Here is a 21804-nt window from a genome sequence, read left to right as displayed (position 1 = left end):
ATTTTTAAGCTACTATTTTGAACAAAAAATTTGTAGAGAAAGATGCAGATTTGCCCAAACAAGGTGCTTCTTTTAAAATAAACTGTTTAACACCTGAAACATTCTCTAGAATGTTGGCACCAATAAAAACAAAAGCAGAGGTGCCTAAGCAGAATTTAGCAGATGAAACTGCTCCTCAGGTATCTGCGGCTGAGCCCACTGCTCCAGGTGATCAAAGCAGCACACCCACTGTTTTGAAACCCACACCTGCCACCACTAAAAAGACAAAAAGAAAAACATCCAGAAAGCCCACCAAACCCAAACCAAAGGCGACTCTGGAAGATGAGATCCCAGAGTCAATGCCAGTGACAGCACAAAAGTCACCAATTACCATTGCTGCTACTTCCTCACAGCAGATGGAAGAAAGATCTCAACCCTTGCCTCAAACTCCTCCTGCATCCTCACAAAAGGATCAGGTTGTAAGCACAGGGACCCCACAATATGAAGCTCTGGACCCACTCGGATCCATCTTCCACAGTCCTGATCCCAAGGACATGTCTCTTTCAACCCCTTTACCCTCACCCCACATAATACCACCATCCACTATACCCTTGTTGCATGCAGCTGATGTTACTCAGACACAAACCAGTTCCTCTCAAACACCTATCACTGAGAGTATACTTCAACAGGTGACTGGGTCTGATGTTGACATTTCTGTTATCCCAACAACAACTGAGGAGGTTACACTGCAGGAGTTACAAGTAACTCCTGTCAGTAGTTCAAGCGGAGCAGCAACTACAAATGTTGGATCAACAAATCTGCATTTGGGCAGTTGTTTCATTAGTAAGACCCCCTTGAAGGCAATTTCTACAATAACACCTATGATAACCACCAGTGAGTATGTATTGCCCTCTGGTACCCCCAAAAGGTTATCTAGTGTTGAAGAAAGAAGTCCCCAGTACCAAGAACAAGGGGCATCAATGAATGACTTCTGGGATTCAGTTCCAAAGTCACACATTGGTACAACCACTGCTGGTGGGGATTCAGATGATCCTGTTAATTCAGGTGATGATTCAAAATATCAGGAATTGACGGGCAGGGTCGAAAACCTTGAAACCTCTGTTGCTGAAATAAAAGATATGGTGCAGCAGCTGTTAAAAGCTCGGAAAGCCTAATCCACTGCTCCTCCTGCTCAAGCATCTGCTCAACAAGCGCCTGCTGCAAATGAGTTATGGAACCTATTCCAACAACTGCTGGAAAGACAAAAACAGATGGCAGATCAGCAGCATGCTATACATGTTCAAAAGCTGACAAATATGGTGGAATCAAGATTCAAAGATACTCAGGCGGATATTAAAGCTATAAAGGCTCACATTCAAAGTGCCTCTGGAAAGGTCCCCTCCACTGTTCTTTTCATGAATGAACCCTTCCCAGATAATGCCAAAAAGGGGGAGAAGATCAAGTGGAAGAAAAAGGGAATTGATGATGGTATGTATGTTGAGCCAGAAAATAGTCAAGCCAAAACTGCAGTATCAACACACACCACATCACCACACACCACCACAACTACTGCTCCACCACCATCTGTGTCTACAGCATCAAAACCACCATCACCATCAAAAACAGCCAACCCATCATCACCTCCTGCCAAAAAGCAGAAGACGGCAGATGTTATAACATCTGTTGTAATGGCAACAGTGGTTGAAACACCAGTTGTTTCAACAGCTGTTAGTCAGCCACTCATTACCACTCAAACTACTGCCATCACAACCCCTGCTCAAAAGCAGAAGACATCTGCTGATACATCAGTAGTTGTAATGACAACAGCAGTTGAGACACCAGTTGTTTCAACAGCTGTTTGTCAAACATCCACCACTGTTCTCACATTTCCTACATCACAACCAAAGCTCTTCAACAGAAAAAGAAAGCCAATCTCTGCCGATGAGGGCATACATGATCCTAATGCTGCAAAATATCCACTGGAACTTGAAGCTATCAAAAATGAGATGAGGCAATTCTATACAGAAGAAGATCCTTTAAAAAGAATATTCTCCTCACTCATAGGCTACATGGCACAAGAGGATATGGATGATTACCTCAAGATCAAGGCAAGGCAAGCTAAAATAAGAGCTAAAGTTGAGAGTGAAAGTGAAGGTTTAAGTGACGAAGGCATTGCTAAAAGACTGGATTTCTTCCTCACAAAAGTAAAGCAGATAGAAGAGTTTGCACAAGAACTAAACAAAGAAAAGGCTGATCAACGAAAAAGGTTAAGAAAACAATATCTAGCCTACATCATGAAAGAGAAATTCTATCCTGCTGAAGAAAACCAGTTCAAAGAATGGCCAATAGTTGTTTTAAAGCATGAGGCAGAAAGGATTGAAAAAATCAAGAATGATCCTACAAAGAAGAAGAATGCTCCAAACTGGAGCAAATACAAAAAGCTCATTGCTGACCTAACTGCTGAGTATAAAGGAAAGAAAAAGGAGCTGGTGGATGCAAAAATGGATACTGCTGAAGCCATATCAAAATGGTCAAAGCAGCAGACTGATGAAGCCTATGAAAGGCTAAAGAAAAGAAAGATAACTGTTTCAGGCGCTTCAGAGAAACGTGAACAAATGATGAAGCTTGAACAGCAGATAGAAAACCTCAGAACACTGTTTAAATCAGCAGACAGTCCTATTCTTGTGTCAAACCAAGAAGAAGGTAAACAGCTATCTGAAGAAGAGGTCAAAGAAAAGGAAGCTGAATACTTCAATGATACCATCATGAAAATGGGTCTAAAAGAAGAATCTTCAACAAAGCTTCAGAACCTTTTTAAGAAGGTATTAACCAAACCTGCATCACCAAAAACTTCGACAGGCATGACAGACTTTGATAGGCAAGAGCTGATTGAAAAAGAGAGTGCAGAAGACACAGCTGCAGCTAACAAAGTCATTGAGATGGCCTTCAAAAGAATGTCTGAAAGTCTGCAAGTTTTCACAAGGCCAACATCTCCAAACTCATCGAAGAATAAATCTCTCCCAAGAAACCCATTTGGTTTAAAAATACTAAAGTGGATATCTGATCAAAAGACCCACGTATTGACTCTGGTCAGAACCAATGGTGAAGTGAAGTACATATCAAGGAAAGAAGCACTAGGCCTTAGTGTTGAAGATTTGCAGGATCTCCTTGAACTTACACTGTGTAGGGATGAAGATGACCTGAGTTCCAAGGAATTTGAAGCTGAATTTAAAAGACAAGCTAAGGAACTCTTGATGAGAAATAAAGGTCCAGAATAATGAAGGGTTTTGGCATTATCTGTTCCAGGGGGAGATTGTTGGGATTGAACCCTACCAGAGGAACAGATAATGAAAGCCAAAAACCGGATCACATCAGTGGACTCACAATACGCAGCAGTTTACACTTTGCTTTCCCCTTGAAGGTGGCTCAAACATCTGATATGCTCCAAAGTACTGCCTCTATCACCATCTGCTGACCTACAACTGCTGATCAACACAAAGACTGATGAAGACTAAAAGCCCTGTTGTTCAATCTGCTGCCTTGAGTCAAGCACTGCTGATCATGACAAGTACTGCTGGGTTCATAGCAGTAGAATGATGCAGCAGTAGTTTTATTCATCTTATGTAATGTAATGCAATATCAGTAGTTAGCAAAAGCAGTAGTTGTATAGATCAGTAGATAGAGTTTGTTAGGTTGTTAGATGTCACTTTCATGGTGACGTCAGCTGAGATGCTTCAGTGGTTTGGATTGTCTATAAATGTAACAGTACTCTATACTGTTACATTTGATCGTTTTGAGTGAGTTCTTCTCCTCAATTCAATCCTTTTATCTTGTGCAACCAACCTTGGGGTATCAGGCTGAGGGGGAGTTTAGTTATGTAAGCATGCTTGTAATCTTTTGATTTTCATTGTAATCATTCAACTTACTGAGAAAGCATGTGTTTATCAAACTATTCTCTTCTTTGATTATGTTTATAAAGTTTGTATTCATTTCCGCTGCACTTTACATTGTTTTATATCCATTGATTTGTCAAATTCTTACAAACAAGCATAATCATGACAGCCTCCGATCCTAACATCATGGATCATCCACAAGTGTCCCTAAGGCCTAAAAAGCAAGTAGGGGTCGCCCATGCTGGTGAAAAGATCATTCTAAGTCGATTACAAGGCTGAACAGTGCCGGTGACACACTTTTCTGTATCTGGGCGTCTCACGCGGCCCGCGTAAGACCTTAACAAGGCTTACGCGGCCCGCCTGAATCTTCCTGACAGATTTCAAATCTTTTACATTATTGCAGGTTGGCTCTTGGCTCTTCGGAAGGGTATTTCTTGCATTATGAGCCCTTCTTAATTACGTACAAGGGCCTCGAAACATTTACCCATCGTGTTAAGCCCTTGGTCACTTTATTATTACCCGAAAAGTCAAAACTTTTAACGTTTACGCTTTAACCCCTTTTAAACGAATTTGATCATAATCTTCTCATATGACAACGCAACTTTATAAAACTTTTATTGTGCATTCTAGTGAGCATAATTTACCATTACAAAGCTTCAGGTTTGCTAAAAGGTCACTCAGAGGTATAACTTAGACATGTTGACACATTTAACCCCTGTAGTTTGTAATCTCTCACTTTCTTCCACATTTAGTCCCTTATGATCCATGATTTATTCGTTTGAAGGTATGAGCATCATGTAGGGTTACTGTAAAGTATATTTATCCCTTGTTGACATTTTGAACCCTTGAATTCACATACTTTCTATGTTTGTCAACTTTAGTCCCTCTAGAGTATTCTTTCTCACGTTCTGGCTTATGACACATGTCAATACATTATAGGACGTAAATTTTCGAGGTGTAACAGTAGAATATAACCAACATCAAGCGCTATAAAAGGGTAGAAAAGCAGAAGTCAAATACATACTAAAATGCATCAATATGATCTATCTTAGGACTCTTGACATGAAACCAAAGTTAACAAACCTGAACTCAATCATGGTTAGGAGTACGCGTATCTGTTCTTCCAACATTATCAGCCAGTCATTATTCAAAGGGAAATGGCGAGTTCTCAATTCCTTGGAAAGTTGAATGTTGATATTTACAAAACTAAAACTACGCAATACAACCTAGCGTCACTTGGATTCTTCAGCATTCGAAAATGTACAACTCAATACTACTACATACAAACATTCAGCATGTCAACGCAATTTAAAAAAACACATTTACTATTTTGCTTAGAAAGTTCCACAAAACAAATTTCATACAAAATGGGCATGCCTCTATGGTTTTGTAAATCGATCTAGGGTTTGTAAATCGAACAAAAAACAATAAAATTCTAAACAAAATTTGAAAAAAAAAACCGTGAAAGTTGAAAAATTCCTTTTATGTGAAGAGAATAACTTCTGCAACTGTTGTTTTTATTAGCTCTGTACCAAACTCAAAGCATTTGCTATTGGGATAAGAGGTCAAACAGGTCAGGATGGGTTGAAATACACAAGTTTTAAAGCTTTACAAAAACTGTTTTATTATAATAAAAATATAACTTCTTTTAAACTTAAACTTTTTCATCTAATCCTATTTTCTTTTGAACCCCCCCCCCCCCCCTAAAAAAAGAATTAAAATCAGAAAATGCCACATCTATATTAAGAACTAAGTTCATGGCTGGAAGTCCTACCCAAACTAAGAGTATGAGCATCTAAGGTGCCACTTGTGATGTAAAGCAGGATGACTCCTTTCATCTAATCATCATCCTTGAACTCTCTCGGGATGCAAATCAAATTTTCTATAAGTTAGAACTTGAGACATCAATTTTCACTCGTGTACTTCTGAAGAAGTAAATTTGGGTTGTGTTAATTTATCTCTAACCCGTCAAACCAGCAAAATAGAGAACTTGCAAGGAAACTGGTGGAAAGTCATCCATGTGTAAATCATTCTAAATTAATTATTATGTAATAACATAATATAAAAAAGCAACAGACTTACTGGTTTAGATGCTGTACAAGCATCTATTGTGCAATAAACGGGTTCTTTGTGCACTTTTGCCACTAATTGAAAAACGGACAAACAACAAAGACTAAAGTTTTACCTTCATGAAAGTGTCAAAATCTGGATCTGGAATAATTCCAGCTTCTTTCTGTTTTCTAAGATTGTTGATGCGCCTACAAAAAGTCAAAACGCTCAATAGATGATCACACCCATATCATGGTAATTAACCAAACACATGGGTCATAACTTCAATTTCCATTCTAAATTCCTATACTGTCCTTTGATCGATTCAATTCTTTGAAGGAAACTTAGTTGTAATACCTAATTAACCACATAAATGATGACACCCATATCATGGTTACCAAGTAGGCAATCATTTTCACAAGGACTGTGTTTTGCACCACAACGCGACACGTGTCCCAAACCTATGAAATCAGCCATAGCACACATGATGTCATAAAAATGCATGTTGAGTTATTATGTAGTAATTTATATAAAATAACATGAGTTGACTTTCGGAAGTCAACGGGTCAACAAACAAATAGTCCCCCATACAAAAACACCTAAATAATAATTTTGGAACCCATTTTGACCCAAACAAAACTGATACGTCATTAAAACAACCCACTATGACTGAACCCCATTTTGGCCAGAACGTGTTTCGACCAGAACATCAGAATCGTTACCCAGCTCTACCTTACCTAAACTGTAACGCCCTGCGTATTTGTACTTTCCATTTATAGCTTGTCTTGCTCGTATTTCTAATTTTGGAAGCTTTGTATCATTGTACTCGTTCCTTCTTGTACTCGCTGTAAACTCGAGACTTTGATCATGAATGAAAACTTGCATTTTCTTGTTACATGCTATACATACTTCATAATACGATTAATCATGAAATCATTTGATACTTCTTTGTGATGCTTGCAAACATATGTTGAACTTATAAATACGTGACGTATATGCTTTATACTATGCATACATATCGATTTGAAACTTAAACGTACTCAATCTACACTTATGCAACTTTTGGAACATGTTACATATACTTAAAATACCTAAATAAGTGCCAAAACCCGTAACATACAACATTGGAACATGTTACAAACCAAGAAAATACAAAACAAAAACAAAATGTGTTTCTGGCCAGGCTTTACGGACCGCAAAGCCTTCCCCTTACGGTCCGTAAGGGGGTCTGGCGGGCAGCAGGTTTGAAATGGTCGCGGTAATGCACGAAATCCCAAGATTTCTTCTCCTCCAATGGCCTCCAATCCACCTCTAACCTCCTCCAATCAACCCTAACTCACTCCCCTATAAATACCCATCCTCTCCAGGCATTCTTACACTTTCACAACATCAAAATCTCTCTCAAACACTCTCAAGTTCTTGCAAATTTCAGAAATTCGGACAGATTCGTACACCTTTACAAAAGTGAGCATAACTTGCTCATTTCTCAACGAAAACACTTGATTCTTCTTCCTATTTGCTTGGTTAATCATGGAGTTTGATTCCTTGACTTCTCCGTGGAGAAATCAGACCTGGAATTGCTCCGAAATTGACCAAAAACTTTCTGTTTTGTTACATCTTATGCAAACTTCATCCAACTTGTGTTTAACACAACTCAAACCAATGTCCTAATGCTTACAACCTCTCTTATGGTTGGTTAAGCTTAAAAAACATGGTTGAGACATCTAATTCAGAGGTTAACACCTCATAAACTTTCTGTTTTAGTTAGGGTTTTTACCCACAAGTAGTGTTCAAGTATGAAGCTTGATGAATGTGTGATGGTTGGACAAGCTTGGGCTATCCTTCATAAGAATCCACTCATTACTTGATGTTTTCTATAGATTAGTTGTTGTTATTTCCTTAATACTTGTATGTTCATGACCCTCCTTGTTGTTTATAACAACAAGTGTAGTGGTGAACAATAGAGGTGCCTAAATGGGAGCTTGTTCTTCCTACCTCATGCATGTACTCTATGACACAAAGAGGTGCCTAAATGGAGACATTGATCTCCTACCTCATGCTTGAATCATAAGACTTGTAACCAATATAATATCTAAGCTATTCTATATACATACATATGTACCTAAGTAACTAAACTTGATGGTAACTTAATAGTTACTTGTCAAGAATATGTTACATCATCTATGACCATGCTCTTGTTACGACTCTAATGGACCTTTGAATCCATGAAATCATACCAACTCTCTTGAGTTCTAATAGTGTCAAGAACAAGGGTTATGCGTACAAGATGATTATTTTCACGTATGTTATTTCTATACATTTTAGAACTCCGAATCTATAATCTTCCGTAAACGCCAAACTCACACACCTTGTTTGCCTCGTGTAGAAGGACAAGGTGCTCCAAACTAATCCATCCACCAACTCACTCGCGGGAATTCAAGTAGGAAAAGCTTGCAACCACCGTGAGTATACTCGTATTTCCCCCTTTTTACTTTTATCACTTTTGGGGTGTAACATGTTTTATCTATCAACAAACTTACACATGAACATTTTGCTTAAACACATGAACATTCCTATAACATGCTTGTATACGTGATGGCTTGATACTTTAAACTTGGGTGAAACTTATGTGTTGAACTTATCATTAACTTCGTACGAGCCAAACCGTGACATATGTAGCGCTATAGGATTAACGACCCGCCCTTTATCATCGGTAATGTCATGAGCATATTGCGTTTCCTTGGTTTGATATGTTAGACACATGCCATGTTTAAATGTTTATCTTGAATCACATGCTTGCTATGAGGAATTGTTTAAAACTTACCTTTTGCTATGTATGTATCAAACTTGTATACTCGCCTTTGCTTTTGCATTGAATTGTATTTTTAAACATGTTACAGGTTGATGATGACGATGCTATGAAAAGAAGTAGCGTTGATGCCTAGATACACATATAGACGTTTAGGTTTAATATGTTGTATCAATTTTGCTTATGTTGTTATGTATTACTTTTGGAACTTGTTGTTATTTGAGTTTATGTAATGTTGACTATTTGAAGTTATGAAATGAAATTGGGATTATTTAAATACTTGTCACAATTATTAGCGTTATGATGTCTCGAGCAATCTTCACACTTCGTCTCATCCCGATGTTTCCGCCATTGGTTGGGGTGTGACATAAACCCGCTTCATTTGCCAAACAGATTGAAACAAAAGAATGAACAAGTAACCTCTTAGACAGATCAGAATCTTTTCCAACGTCTCCCATGGCTCGTTCTAGTTCTTTGACTCGTAACCGTAATTCCTTTATTAAATAAGTATTGCCAGCTGGCAATGCAAAATTCAAGTAAGCTTTGGCTCGTATCAGCTGGTCTTTCATCTCTTTGATCTTCTTATCCATTACCCTCTGTTCTTGTGGTTGCATATCATTTCTTTTTGTGACATCATTGTGTCCTTTTGCATCAGGATCTCCTTCTGAAATCATTCATCGTAAAATGATTAATACTCGAAGGAAAACAGTGATCAATTAACCTTAGATACAAATAAGACACGCAAAAGACCAACCATTTCGTTTTGTAATATCATTGTTTTCAACGGGTTCATCAGACTTAACACCCAAAACTGGGGATCCGGAACTGACGACAGGATCAAAGGTTACATCTTTGTAAATGTTTAAGATGGGTTCTCTTAAGCCTCCACCTTCCTCCTACTACACCAGCATAGGTAACTTAAGGCTCCTCAAAAATAATAATAAAATATTTAAAACTATAGTTGTTTGTCACATGAATATTACAATGAAATTACAGGAGAAGCTAGCATTTCATATTACCTGCTAAACTAAATTTAACCTCAATAGTTCCCTCTGCCTTTCTGGAAAATGAAAAAAAAAGAACCCTTATAAACTAATCCATTTTTGAACACTATATAGCCCGGTTACCAAAAACTCCAAATTGGGGACAAGTACCTATCCTGTAAACTATGACCACTAAGCATAGGAAAGAAACAAATGCCAGTAAGAACGGGTCATTCCGGTCACTTTTCATGCATGCAGATAGAGCTGACATATTTCTGATGGCTGTTGGATTAATTGGTGCCGTTGGCGATGGACTCGGGACTCCAGCCATGTTGTTCTTCACCAGCACCATCATGAACACCATTGGAGCCGCTTCTTCTGTATCCGCCAACGTCTACACACACAAACTCAATAAGGTTATTAATATTAGATATAATCAACCTAGTACTGATGTAAATGTCTTTTTTGTTATTTCTTGTTCACAGAATGTTGCTTGTCTCTGTTACTTGTCTATCGCAAAGTGGGTTGCATGTTTTCTTGGTAGGATTTGTTTTGCTTGATAATCATTTTTTATTAAAGTCATGTAGGGACATGTGAGAACATGTGTCCCAAACCTTATTCATTTTAACTTCAATAGGAATGCTCACAATAGGAATATCTCGTGGCTTATGATCCGAAAGAAGATCACGAGCACGCGTGTGAATAGGCTTACAAGTACAAGAATCGCTTGAGTGTTTTTTGTTACCTTTTTCTTTTTTGTGTATTTATTTGACTGTTTTAATTTTCGTACTTTAACTCATAGCTTTCCCGGGTCGTAGCCCAAGTTGAACTTTACTCCAGCTAGCCTACAAGCAGCCCACCTGGCCCATGAACACAACAGCTCACAACGTTACAAAAGTAAAGTAACATAAAGAAATAAAATAAAGTACTACATATGAAAGTGACCTACATATGTTGTCTTTTGACCAAATAGTTTTAATCAGGTTAATTTCATAGTCTTTTGACCTACATATGAAAGTGACCTACATATGTTGTCTTTTGACCCAAGTACCTAATCGGCCAATCCCATGTGGAATTACCCGGGGGCGTCCAGGTTTCCCACCCCTCACCATCCTAACGAATTACCCAATAATGTAATCCTGGGCAGCAACCCACTATACATATAATTAAAAAAAGAACAACAAAGATGTTATCACACTATGTGTGTAACAAAACACACATTTTGATGAACCGTCCCCCTTTTAGACTTGACTCAGCTATGCAAGCCCGGAGGTCTTCACCACTCGAAATAAGAAGACGGTTACCACCAGCATCATCATACTCCACACGGAATGTTTGGTGTTCTAATTCCGGAAATCTCTTTTTGACTTCCATGTGCAGGTCTGTGATATCAGCTAAAAGGGGCAGCGTAAACCTGATCAAATAACTATCGTATTCAACTTTTATCGTCTTCCTCATATAACTGGATTTTAAGCCCTCATCTTGCAACGGAATAAAGCACAAGCAAAAAGAATTCAATATAATTATATTGATATATATTGCAACTTACAAGTAAGATTAAACAAAATCTAACCTTCAGCAATTGTTGAATTTGTTCAAGATAGTCAACATAACTTTCTTTTGGTATAGACGTGAAAAGTTCGATGATTTCCACAAGTTTATTCCCATGGTACACAGGCAAAACTAATTGACCCTTGTTTCCAATGTCTACAGAATGTTGATCTTCGTGATTAAGCACATGATGTATTGTCCGATGGTCTGCAAGCCCAGTTTGAGCAGCTCGGCTAGCTAACCAGTTGCCCACACTTGTTTCCAATCCAACAAAACGACAACGGATTTCAAGACATCTCCTTCTGTACTCCTCAAGTCCTTCATCTGGAGCTGACATAAAGGTTTGATCTGTCAACATAAGATTGCATCCCATGTGGCATGGATTCCCAAGATTGAAGTAACACTGGTTCTTTGCCGGACTTAAAATTCCTAAAAGTTCTGTCAATGGACTCTACCGTTGGTACCTGCAAGATTAATACAATGATTCCAGAATATTAATTTTTAAAATATGACTTTGAATGTGCGTTTTAACTTTTAGTACTCAGAATCAACATACAACTACTAACTGCCTCAATAAGACTGAATTCTTTCACCATAACATGTTCACATAACAAAATTCATCGAAATATGATTTAAACCCTAACTCCTTCAAGTGACAAGGGTTATAAGTCAAAGTACCTCGAGTCTTTTGAGCCATGATCTACCTACCCTAAGCTCAGAATTCCAGTGAGTTTTACTTCAGCTTCAATCTTTCCTATCTGCAACCAGAATGCATATTAAAGCAAATGCTACCCACTATTGCAATTTGCAAGAACGAATTGATTGATATCAAACATGTAATGACTATAGGTACTACTTGAGTTTTATTATAGAACTATAAAACGTGCAAACTTTATTTTCTGAATTTTGAATAAAATAAACTCACCTGGTAAAAGTGCCAATAGAAACCATATTCATAGTTTGTAACAGTGCATATAAAAGAAACTGTGAGTCGTCGAGATCTTCGGACTTCTGCTAAGCCGGTTCTCCAATCTTGATGCTTCCAGAGGATTCCGTGGTCCTCTTCATGCATACTACAGAATTTTCAATTGTTTCAACACCTCCAATGAAGTTTGTAAAATGTGCATCAAAGTACTTGATATATCCTAAGCAATCACATCCCTGTAGAGATAAAACAAAGAACCACAATAGTTTACATATTGTCTGGAAGTTTCTTAAAGCAATATGAGGTGAACCACAATAGTCCACATAATATAAGGCATCTTAGTTTAAGCACAAACCTTTTATAGGGAATGAGCATTTTTTTCCAAGGCCATCTTCACCAGCTCGAATGCAGTCTTTCGGTAATGTGGATCATTTGGATTGCCATAAGGCATAAACATCTCCACAAAGCTCAATCTATGAGCTATTGATCTTCGACCTCTACTACCATCAACATATGCCACCGAATGTAATACTAAACCCTCCCTCGGAGTAAAACCGATACGAAAGTTCCACTGCAAACCAAACAATATACAAAAACAAACACCACAAAATCATGAACTAAAATCGATTACACAACTAAATCCATAATCAATGTAACAGAAGAAATTCATCAATTCAATAAGACCTAAATGATAATTTACAAAAACATCAATTAAACTCAATCGAAACTCATAAACATCAGAAATCGTGAAATAAGCGGCCTAATTCAAATGAAAACAGTAATTAAAGTAAGAACCCTGATTAAAAGTAAAACAGTGAATGGAGTAATTGAAACATACCTGGAATGGAAAACATGCAGACGGAATTGTGAACAACTTGAAGACGATTAGCGTGTATAAATCATAAAGATTTGAAATAAGAGCAAACAATAACAATGAGAGAGAAGTATCAGATTTATGTGGTGGTGGAACCCTAGCCGCCGCCCTGTGCCTTGAACCACAACCATCAAAAGACCACCATTGGACAAAACCCTAGCCGCCGCCCTGTGCCCTGAACCACAACCATCAGGCCACCAAAACCGTCACCATCTTCCTCTATCGAAGCACCGCCACCGGATGGGCAGCTGTGACTTCCGAGAACCTCTACCGTCTTCCACCAACAATCGAATATGACAAAACGGGTTGATAGCACATTGAATCGATTGAACTTCATAGCCTTGAAGGTGAAGAAGAAAGGGAAATCAGGAAGCGTGAAGGAAAAGAGTGAGGGATTTAGGGTTTTGTAAGTGTGAAATGTGGCGAATGAGTGATTTAGGTTGTTTAGATAGTTTATATACCCTATGTCAAAACACCGGGTATGGATCAATCACACGGGATCCGTAAAAAAAATAGCTTTTTTCCCCCAATTTCCCGCCAAAAACCTAAAATGGTTTCACCACAACATGATATGTGTCCCAAACTTTATTCATATATTATATATACTAGCGGTAAGACCCGTGTGCAAACACGGGTCGGTTCTTAGAAACTATGCATAGCCCATATTGACACAGAGTAAAAAAATAATTAGTGCAGACTTATAAAATTGATATACACTAATGGTCAATAGGTATGTGTATAGATATTGTACCAAAACGTGTTATCTATAGATATTTGTATAGATATTGTACCAAAACATGTTATCTATTATAGCTAAAAGACAACTATAAGTAAATATAAAAGATATTTAACAAAGTTAATAAAAGATGTCTAAAAGATGTCTAACAAACTTAATAAAATTCATCAGTTACATATGATTATTTCCATTCTCTTATTCATAAAAGAGAGTATCCACCCATTGACAATATAAATTGTTATAAACATAAGTACATATGAAAGATGTCTAACAAACTTAATAAAATTCGAATACAACTTAACTTTAACAAACATTAACTAAGAAAATATGATCACCTGCCTAAACAACACACATCAAACCTCACTCAAGAATTTGTTACGCAGCAACATGTCCTTCGCTACATGTTGCGATCTGGTTAAATATGCTACTGCAAACAATGTAACAGCTGCTGATCCAACAATCTCCCTATACAACAGATGATACAAAAACCCTTCTTTATTACTTATTTTTATTTCTCATCAACATCTCCCTGATTTGTCCTTTGAATTGTAGTTCAAAGTCTAGGGAAAACATGCCTTCTTCATCATCCCTCTCAAGTTGAAGGTCCAACAAATCTTGGAGATCGTATGCATTCAGATTATATGCACTATCCATTTTAATCTCTTCAACACTACCATCTGATCTGATCAAAGTCAATACTTAGGTTTTTGAGCATGACTTTCACTTTACTATTTTTAGATCAGTTGGTTTTCTTAGGCAAAGAATTATTGAAGATGAGTTTGGTGATTATGGTCTGTAACTAAATTTGCAATTGATTCAGACAAATCAGATGATGAGAGAAGGTTTTTCGAAGTACCGATTTTTGGAGACAGAGTAGCAGTTGTAGGATAGTTTGAGTTTTGAAGAACATTTGAATGTTCAGCTATAACTTCTTCCAGCTTTTTGTAGGTCTCAACTATCTTCAGTTTAGACCATCTGGCAATGGATCTAACTGGACCATAATCAGCAGCCACAAGCTCTGCTCTCATTCTTTTAAACTTCAATACCTCATCTGAATCCACTGTTTTCACTTTCTTCCAATTAGGTTGTGTTGGCTTTACCAGAGGATCATTGTTCGTTTTTATGATTCTATCGATATGAGTTTTTCTCTTACGTATGGAGATGATTTTTGGTGAAGGAGAATGTTTTGGTAGTGAAGATGAATGTATGGGAAATCTTTGTGAAGTTGGAGATGGTTGAATTGTGGTTGGCGTAGTGAAAATGATCACGGCAGACGTTTGAGAAACTTCTGCTGAAACAACTAGGGTCTCAGCAGCTGTTTGGTAAAAATCTGTTGATACTTTTGTGTTCCCAGCATCTATTGACAAAATGGGTGATGATGGTGTGGAAGGTATTTTCTCCTTCTTTTGTGGTGGTTTTTTTTAGAGAAGGTTGGGATTTAGGTTGAGCAGGGGATACAATTTCTGTAGGATTAGCTTTTGAATCTGGTGGCAACTTTCTTAATGAATCTTTCTCCCCCTTTGTGGCATCATTATCATCATCGTCATATTTCTCAAAGATTGATGTAGAGGTGGAGCCAGTAAGCTCCAACAGATGTTCCTTAATGTTCATAATGTCTGCTTGTGTGTCTTTATACCTGGCATCAACCAAATTTCTGATAAATTCCAAACTGAAATTGCGGTTACTTTCAGCCAAATTCCTCTGAGCTTGAAGGATGGGTTGCATAGAATTCCAAAGCTCATTGGCAATTTCCTGTCTGGTAGGTTGACTTTTAAAAAGCTCTATCATCTGCTTAATCAATTCTTTCATTTCAGCAACATCTATTTCAATGGTAGACACTCTAACCGTCAAATCCTTATAAGTTAATTCATCACCTACTTTAATAGGATCATCTAAATTCCCACCTGTAGTGGTTGTATTTGTTTTGATAATAGGAGAAGTCTCCATATCATTAGAAACAGATGCCCCTTTGTCTTCGTTCTGGGGACTTCCCACTGAAGCAAAGATTACAGTTGTAACCTCATCAGTAGTTGCATTCAAGGGAGTCTTAATGATGTAACCACTATCCAACTGATCACCAATGGGTTCAACAGTTGTAGTGGCTACTCCACTTGAACTGCCACCAAGAGTTTCGTACTACTCAACCGGGATAACCTCCTCAACTGTTTGTAGGATAGGAGATTGAATTGGTTCAGACACAGTCATTTGTTGCGATCTACTCTCAGTAATGTGTGCATTAGAGGAACTGTTTTCTTTCTGAAATTCAATTGCTTCAAACAGAGGTAATATTGTTGATGGAACTTGAGCCGAGGGTTGTGGTGTAGAAAGAGTGATTGCCCTGGGAGAGGGACTTTTAAACATACTTTCATATGAAAGGTCTGCTTCATGTTGTGGTGTCCCTGTACTTACAACATGATCCTTTTGTGACGATACATGAGGATTTTGGATGGGTTGAGATCTTTCCAACAACTGTGAAGAAGTAGCAGCAGTGGTTTCAAGTGACATTTGTGTTGTCACTGCATTAACCTCTGGGATCTCATCTTCCAAAGGAACATTTTTATTTTGTTTAGTTTTGCTGGGCTTTTTGGATGTGACAACTTTCTTTTTGCGTTTTCCTGGTGTGTGTTTCACAACACCGGTTGTGGTGTCATGATCACCAGGAGCAGTTCGCTCAACAACAGAAGATTAAGCAACTGATGCGGACACATCTAAAACAGGCTCATCCCCCTTTGTTTCAGTTGTTGAAACTTTTGACTCTTTATCCATAAGTTTAGTAAAAGTTTTACTTGAAAGACTATTTATTTGAAAAGCTACACCTTGTTCAAAATCTGTTTGTGACACTTGTTTTCGTAGGTAGTAGCTTAGAAGTCTTGGATACAACAGAAAATTAGAAGTCTTGGATACAACATAAAAGCATTACTACGAACACCTTTTTTCAATTTTTTCACATTTTTCACATTATTCAACAAATCAGAAAACAGTGCTTGTGATAAATTGTAATCAGATTTTGTTAAAATAGCATAACCCAAATATTGAATGTTCAAAGGTATCTCATTAAATGCGGTGGTCTTGGTTGAGAGACAAGTTAAAAGAGTATGAAACAAAAATTTCATTGGCGGAGGGAAGTTTGGTTTGTAGATAGTAACTTCCTTTAATTGTGCACCATATCCTTTTTCAATCAACTCTGTATGAAGTTCAAGTCTTTCAAAGTTGTTCTTACCTCCCAAGTCGTCCAATGCAAATGTAGTGGAAATTGTAAAGGGAGAAATTCCTACCACACTTTCCCCGACCTTAGATGTGATGGCAACTGGATTATTATCTTCAGCCTCTATTTCAGCATTAAACCAAAATTGTCGAAGTGTTTCTGTATGAACCGGAGCATCAGCAGTAAGAACTGATTTATATTTCGATGACGTTAAAAGGTCAATTATTGAGTGATAGCTGGTATTTTTGCGGGTTTTCTCGAAGATGGGGAGGTAGTTGTGAGGGTTTTTGATGTTCAGAGACATGATCGGAAAAGAAGGTGCTTTGGGGATGAAACAGGGTTTAAGTTGGAGTGTTTTTAATATGTTGGAAACTGTTTTTGAGAATTTTGAATTCGAGACTGCAGTGGTAGAACCTCGATTTAGGGATGAAACAGCTTTTATATAGAGAAGAAGTAAATGCTGACGTGGCCGTAGTTACAAATATTTGATGGCTAAGATCTGTCCACGTCAGAACCTCTCTTGCGACAATCGATGACAGTTGTTTGGAAACCTCTGTTGGTCGTTGGGAACAGTGTGAGTCAAACAGTCGTTAGATAAACAGAAGTTATCAGAACAGATGATAACTTTCAGCAGTTGTTTTATTTTTAGCTAACATCTGTCCACATCAGAACCTCTGTTGTCATAATGGATGACAGTCAGCAATTTAGTAAATCAACAGTCATTAGGATAAACAGAAATTATGACAACAGACGGTAACCTTTAATAGTGAATGTATTTTTAGGCAAGCGGAATTTTCAAAAACAGTTGTTTTCAATCGGTGTAACTCAACAGTCGTAAGTCTAACATCTGTTATTAGCCCAACCACTGTTAGTATCAAATCCTCTGTTAAGCATTTTAAGATTGAATATCATCTGTTGTTCGTTAACATCTGTTGACCCATAGCAGACCTTTGCATCTTCATACATTTATTCATCAGCAAATGCTCTCTTTTGTCAGACTTTAGCTACAACACACATTTTATAACACAAAAAATATACCGTAAATTCTTCCAAAAAACTGTTGTTGATAAACAAAATTATATAATAATACTTATAGCAGACGTTATATAATAATACTTATTCATCATTAGCCCAACCACTGTTAGCGTCAAATCCTCTGTTAAGAATTGTAAGATTGAATATCATCTACTGTTCGTTAACATCTGTTGACCCATAGCAGACCTTTGCATCTTCAGACATTTATTCATCAGCAAATGCTCTCTTTTGTCAGACTTTAGCTACAACACACATTTTATAACACAAAAAATATACCGTAAATTCTTCCAAAAAACTGTTTTTGATAAACAAAATTATATAATAATACTTATAGCAGACGTTATATAATAATACTTATTCATCATTAGCCCAACCACTGTTAGTATCAAATCCTTTGTTAAGACTTTTAAGATTGAATATCATCTGTTGTTCGTTAACATCTGTTGACCCATAGAAGACCTTTGCATCTTCAGACATTTATTCATCAGCAAATGCTCTCTTTTGTCAGACTTTAGCTACAACACACATTTTATAACACCAAAATATACTGTAAATTCTTCCAAAAAACTATTTTTGATAAATAAAATTATATAATAATAGTTATAGCAGACGTTATATAATAATACTTATTCATCATTAGCCCAATCACTGTTAGTATAAACAGTCGTTAGAATACACGATTGTTTCATCATCAGCAGATGTTCTCTTTTTCCAAACTTTAACTACAACAGACATTTTACAACTCCAAGTATTGACTATCTGTAATTTTCAGGAGCACAGATTCTTCAAAAAACTGCTATTAATGATCAAATTCTAAACATTTGTTTTATCTTTGCACTCATCTGTTCACCATCAAACCAACCCTTGATACTATTAAACCAATGTTGACTTACCAAACAGATGTTCAACCATAATTCAACATCAACATAATCTGTTCACCATCAAACCAACCCTTGACACTATTAAACCTCTATTGACTTACCAAACAGATGTCCAGACACAATTCAACATCAACATAATCTAAATCTTACTCAAACACTAAATAAGTAAAAACAAAACACAACATAGATTCATAAAATTAAAATTTATTCATTTATTCATGACATCAAAACTAAAACTCCAATAATTACATCACATACTGAACAACATTAAAGTTCAAATCTAACAATAACAGCAAGAATTAAGAAACTTTAGCTTCAACTCCATCGATTGCTGAACCTCTCGATGTATATCCTTCAACATCGCCATGAACTCCACGTCTCTATCACTGCACTCTATATTACTGACAACACAAAGCTCACGAACGGAGGTTGAAGGCTCCGCATAAGATCTCTGGAAACCTGCTCTCTAGTGAACAGTCCAACTTGTAATCCATCAAAACATCTCTTCAACTCTTGAAGATTAGCCCTATCTTCATAGACCTGTTCCTCGATTTGCCTGACAAAACGCTGCTTTAAATCATCTAATTTTGCATTTGTGAATGACGCCATTTGAATAAACTATATTACTCGACTTTCCTGAAAGTATGATATCTTCGTAGGAAAACGTGATGAAAAATAGGTGAAGTAACTATGAGTTTATATACTGAAATTTGGTATTATGAAAACGTGTACATTCAATATAAACATTAAATACCAAGAAACCCAAGGGACAAAATTTTGAAGTTCAAAGAACAAAAGCAGATTATCACAATTACAATTAACCTCTTGATTTACCATGTAGACGCGTTTTTAAACTCTATAAAAGACCGATGATTACTTTCGATTCAAAACATCAACAAATTGTCCTACAAATCACTATCTGTCAAAAATTGTTCCAAATCAGAAAACCAACAAAAAATCTACATGGCAAACTTCAGCTTCTACCACTGGTCAGACACCAGCGATGTTAAAACACAGTTCTCCATGTGGTCACTCAAAGAACAAAGAACAGACGAAGAACTAAACAGGAAAGTCGACATAATAAATGACACTAATTACAACATGTAACGCCCCAAAATCCGTATTTATATATTCGCTAGTATGTTTCCAATGTAAAACATAAAACAAAATGACTAGGCTATTTAACCTAGTTAAATAGTTAGTCAAAACAAACAAGGAATGAAATTGGGACAATTATGAACAAGTAACAAACATGAGGGGCTGAACTTAAAGATTTAAGATGAAATTTGTGTAAAATACAAAGTCAGTAGTTTGTGTGTGTGTGTGTTGTATGTGTGTGTCGACACCAACAAAGGGAAGAGGAGGAGAATGCCCAAAAGATGCAATTTGCTCAAATTGAAAGGGGAATTCAACCCAAATCTAATGCATGTACCTGAATTCTTAATCATCTAGCCCTAAAAATCACTTGGTAAGTTGTAATTTTTGATTTGGTAATTTTGATATGAAGTGGGTTTTGATCAATCCAAGAATTTGTATGAAATTGAGCATGAATATGTGTTAGTATCATCCTAGGAAACATGTGTTAGGCATAAATTCGATTCATTTGATGTTTTAAGATAAAAACCCACTAGTTGGGTGATGAAGATGACATGGGTGTTTCACCATGTCCAAGCCTTGCTCAATTCGTGATGTAGTGTAAGCTATTAGATGGATTAATGTTAAATGGATTGAGTATTTTATAGAATATGCATGATGTTTGGCTATGATAATGATTTGTGAAAGATTATGTTAATCCATGGATGAACTAGGAAGAATGTGCTTTAATTAGTTGTACAATGTGCCTAAATGTTGTACGCACACCAAGTGTATGATGAAATGTCTAAGTGAAGTTAAGATGTGAGATTGTTTGAAATGGCTTGATATATATGAATGAGATGAGGTAATGATGTAATTAGTAGTATACTAACTTGAAGAATGTGCGTTAATTGGAACTCATACAAGAATTCGGGTTGAATGTATGTCTTGGTCAAGACTATGCATTAAGGACTTGTACGTTGTGTTTAATATCACTAGGTGATCATGTGATTGTAAGCACATTTGCATCATGAGTAAGAAATGTATATAGTGTCATTGATATAGCATAAATGATGTTACGGATATATGTGGATAAGTCAGAAGTTCATATCATAAACTGTTGACTTCTGAAAGTCAACTACACATAGGAAGCATAATTTGACTTGTTGTAATAAAGGTAGGATATTAGAAAGTCGTATGGTACATGTTACATCAATACGCGTTATATGGAATGACATGGTAAATTGTATGAGTTTGAAAGGATGTGAAATTGGGTATATGTCTTATGCTTGTTATAATTGACTAATGAAAGCCAAATGTGAAATATGAATTGATATGATCTTTAACATGTACAATTGTGTATGCGAACGAGAATGTGAATTGATGGCATGAAAGTAGAGGAATCATGTCAAGATGGACTCAAGCATGAAAGGCTAACGGGTCAAGAGGAGGCAAGGAAGTAGATACGGACACGGATGCACAAGGTAAGTGATTTTCGAATCACTTCTTAGTTTGTTAAGTAAGGTTATGTTCTAGTTAATTAGGCATGATAATTGAAGTCAAATAAGAAGGGTTGTATGAAATTGATGATTTACGTTAAGTAGGCCGAATGGGTCAAAAATGTGGTTTTATTACTATACCGGAAGGGTTGTATAAGTAATTGATTACGGTACCATAACCGAGTATGGGTAGAATTCTACATAAGTACGCAAATCAAGAATCGGAGATGCGGATTAATAGTCTAAAGACTCGGTTGTGAGTCATGGTTAATAGACAAACAATTTCGCATTTGAAATTGTATTAACAAAGT

The 21804-nt window shown here is 36.8% G+C and overlaps 1 long non-coding RNA gene across 1 annotated transcript; it reads right to left on the bottom strand.

Annotated features, from left to right (window-relative positions):
* Positions 1 to 9158: 9158 nt before the first annotated feature.
* Positions 9159 to 9790, bottom strand: LOC110917428. Its single transcript, XR_002580560.2, has 3 exons — positions 9750 to 9790; positions 9485 to 9626; positions 9159 to 9391 (listed from the first exon to the last, which is right to left on the bottom strand). It is a non-coding gene; the product is annotated as an uncharacterized LOC110917428 (long non-coding RNA).
* Between the last annotated feature and the right edge of the window lie 12014 nt (positions 9791 to 21804).

The sequence above is a fragment of the Helianthus annuus genome, chromosome 16 (assembly GCF_002127325.2).
Source record: "Helianthus annuus cultivar XRQ/B chromosome 16, HanXRQr2.0-SUNRISE, whole genome shotgun sequence".
Classification (NCBI taxonomy): Eukaryota; Viridiplantae; Streptophyta; class Magnoliopsida; order Asterales; family Asteraceae; genus Helianthus; species Helianthus annuus.
This window is presented reverse-complemented; position numbering and strand designations above follow the sequence as displayed.